The sequence below is a fragment of the Lissotriton helveticus genome, chromosome 7 (genome assembly GCF_964261635.1).
Source record: "Lissotriton helveticus chromosome 7, aLisHel1.1, whole genome shotgun sequence".
Taxonomy (NCBI): domain Eukaryota; kingdom Metazoa; phylum Chordata; class Amphibia; order Caudata; family Salamandridae; genus Lissotriton; species Lissotriton helveticus.
Window position 1 is genome coordinate 1761853358 of NC_136068.1, and position 3968 is coordinate 1761857325.

General features: G+C 42.5%; 1 pseudogene; it reads right to left on the reverse strand.

Moving 5' to 3' along the window:
- Positions 1-2235: 2235 nt before the first annotated feature.
- On the reverse strand, positions 2236-3710 carry LOC144769696 (putative G-protein coupled receptor 33; annotated as a pseudogene).
- Positions 3711-3968: the final 258 nt, after the last annotated feature.

Consider the following 3968-nt stretch of genomic DNA (forward strand, 5'->3'; position numbering starts at 1 on the left):
TAGTGATGCCTTTGACCTTTGGTGCTTTTGCCTCGTGAAGATCTCTACCTTCGGATTTAGTTACTTTTTTTTTAGCTCAGATGTTTTCAGTGGGACAAGGCTGCAGTCAGTAGCTCAAGAGGGCTGCACAAGTCGAAGACCTTCTCTGCGAGATGCCGCTGCATTGGATTTGTTCCTATGGAAAGGTTCCAAGAAGGAGCAATCTGAATCTTTGGCCCAGTGGGTACGCACCTTCATCGGATCAGCATAGCAGATTTGTTTCAGTCTCCCAGAGATCTTTGGAGCTGAAACGTGTCTACATTTCAGGTTTCAAGAATCATTAGAAGGAGTACACTTTGATACCAGTCATGGGTGCAAGACCTTAGGGACAGCACTTGGGGTTCAAGACTCACTCAAGCAGAGTCCTTCAACAGGAACCAGGGCACGTCTAGTTGGCACTGGTAAACTGGACAGTTGCAGAAATCCAAGACAGTAAAGCCTTATCTCCTTGTGTAGAGCCTTTGTGCCCATTCAAGATTAGTAGCCAGGGAAATGAGCAACCCCTATTCTATGGTCACTCTATGCCAGTTTTGGGGGCAGCTCCTCTACCACTGTGATTGGAGCCTGCTTGGCTGGTAAAACAAGAAGGCCCTGCCCAGGTGTATGCTAATATTTGCCTGTTCATTAGTATGCCTCTTTGAAGATAAGTAAGTTCCTGAGCACAACCTGATGGTCTCCAGATGGACATTTACAATGCCCAAAGGCCTTGATCTCAGTTCTGGGAGCAATTTCACAGCTCATCAAGGGAGCTGTTGAGCTACTGTTTGATAGTTGGGCTCATGCAAATGGGGCTTTCAGAGGCTTAAGGCATGGAAAACGTAACTTTCAAAAAGTACCTTTTCCAATATTTTATTACAAGTCTGACTTCATTAGAGTAATTGGCTTGTAATCAATATTAAAAATAGACAACAAATTATAGTTGTAGCTGCTTTCTAGCTGAAATAACATCACTAAATTTAACAGTGTACCTCAGTGCTTTCCAATGAAGCAGCCAACCCTACTACAGTTAAAATAGCTTTTAGGGCCTTTTAACTGTAGGGACATGTTTAACTTTAAACTTTTAAATACCATGCATCTTACTTTATGGGAAGTAGGAGTGACTAAATAATTTTTGAATCGCAAGCTTGGGCCTGCCAAATGGAGCTACTTTGACAGGTCAAACAAACATGTTTACATTGTCACTGCAGAGAGTCGCCCAATTGGTGCTTCAGCCCACTGATGACATTTAACCTACAGGCCCTGGGTACACTTTGTACTGTATACTCAGGATTTCCCGGTAAATTAGGTATGCCATTTAGAGGTGTGCCAATGTTATTATGTTGAAAGGGGAGCATGGATACTTTACCACTAGTTAGCAGGTTTTAACTGAGTTGCTACAGCCAATAAAACGTTCAAGGCAAAAATCTGGGAGTACACTATGCAGAAAACGGCCTTTTCCAACACTCTCCTTCTCTCATCTGTCTCTCTTTCCCAAGCTGGTCTCTCACTTTCTTTCGTTCCCTACACATCCACTGTGCATGCTGTAATTAACCTCCAGAAGCAGGTTAAAGTGACAGAATCACGGAGGTAGCCATGGGGCTTCAGAAACCACCCTCAAAGGATTCCAGCTCCCCAGGGAATTGCCCTGTCCAGTCCTGCCTCATCATAGATAGGAATACAACACTTTTGCCCCTCACACACAGCTTTAACCCCCTCATTTAGTTTTCCTTTATTTCATTAACTAGTCACTCCAAAAGCACTTTTAAAATTAAATGAAGTGGCTTTAGAGACAAACTAGAAATCACAAACTTGTTTTATGAAAACATGATAAGTCACTGTAGTCAAATCCAGTTCCAGTCTGAAAGTCTCCAATGGTGTGGAACATCTTAGACCAAGTTGAGACTTCCATAATTGGGATTATTAGTCACTGTTTCTTCTAAATATGCCTAGAATTTTAACAATTTAAAGGCAGCTCTTCCACAAACCTTTTTGGGGAGCTGTTAGACCTCAGGTTCCTATTATCATTATCTTATTTTTATTTTCATCGACTGCTGGCTTATGTGAACTAGAATATTTTCACAACGCCAGTAACCTGATACAACACCAGTACAACGTATTCTTCGGTGAAGGAGATGAGGTTTTTAACGATCAAGCTACATCCTATTGCCTCAGTATTACAAGAAGTGTCAATCACATGTGATCAGAAGAAAAGACCATTCATGCAGAAGACTCTAACTGCGCTAGATTGTTCACTCGGCTTTGGTCGGAGGTTGGGAACTCACGGGGCTTCCTCTCATTTTCCAAGTCATTATTTAGTGTTTCTTCAGCAAACGCTTTGCTGAACAAGGAATGGATGGATGCCTTGAACAGATCTCTAAATGTCTCTCCAATGAACAGGTACATGATTGGGGTGCAGCCAGCATGGATGCAGCACAGCACTATGGTGAAGAACAGAACCATAAGGACAAGTAACTGGCTGACAGACTCTTGGTAGACGATCAAGCGGCTATAGATATGGTAAGGCAACCAGCACACAAAGAAAGAGGTGACAGCTGTAACAATCACCTTGAATGGTTTGTTAGTCTTGTTGTGGTTCCCAGCCTTGAGCGTCACAGCTAATTTCAAATAGCATGCTATCATTATTGAGAACGGTAAAAGGAAACCCATCACAAGTCGGAGGATGAACATTGACAAATGGACTCTTCTCCTTAGGTCTTGTATCTCAGGAGTAATCCAATCATCGGAAAGGGCATAATCATTGAAGCAGGTTATTTTATTGTTGGCAGCGACAAAGGTTTTTCGTAATACCAAGTAGGGTAAATTGAATGCTAAGGCCAGTATCCAAACAGAAAAGCAAACTATCGAAGCTCTTTTGGTTGTCCTGTGAGATATGGTCCACAGTGGAACCACCACCAGCAGACACCGGTCAACACTGATGACTGTGAGCAGCATTACAGATGCAAACATGCCGAAAGATACCACAAAGTTGACTAGCTTGCAGAGAGTTGTTCCAAAGATCCATTGGCAATCCATAAGCAAAAAGATAGCATTAAATGGAATGACCAAGGTGAAAAGCAGGTGAGCAGAGATGAGGTGCTGGAACCAAATGGTGCTTACTGCCGGCTTCATCTTCCAACCCAAAATCCACAGATAGAAGCTGTTTCCCAGAATACCAATGGTGAATGTGATAAAAAGGAACACGGCTAACAGAATGGAGAGGACAGATAGGCATTCAGAAGTAGAGGGCACGTTGCTCTCCGGCGATGTTACAGATTCAAGAAGAGTGACCAGGGTGGAGTCACCAGAAATGTCAATATCAACAGTTGTGGAGTTCATGTAATCGAACATGGTGGAGTCCTCTGATGTTACAACAGCAATAGCTGTGGAGTTCAGAGTTTCCAAAAGTGTGGCCCAGGGCAATTCTTCTGATGTGGAATGAGTACTATAGGCGTAGTTAAGAGATTCCAGGAGAGGGGCCAGTGTGGAGTCTATTGATGTGACCATATGGTCAAGTGTGAAGTGCACAGATTCCCCCACAGTTGCCAGGGACAAGACTTCTTAGGCAATGCTCTCACCAGGTGTCAAGATCTCAGATTCCAGGAGAGTGGTCAGGCGGATTCTTCAAAAACCGCAACATTACTATAAGTGGAGGCTTCGGACAGAGAGGAAAATGTCATCATTCTGTCGTCCATAGTTCTGTTGGGAAGGAACGTGGAAGAGACTGCAGTCAAACCAAATAACTTCCATATAGATTATTTCTAAAGCTGGAAAATGAAACCGGTTTATCAATAGTCTTATAATTGTATTGTACGTGGTTTAAGCCTTATTTAAATTTTAGCCTCAAACTGAAAAAGCATATTTTATGTACTAATGAGACAATTCATAACACAACAGCACTTAGTTTTCTCACACCTTAAATATAGTGCATATATTTAGACCCACAGGCAAAG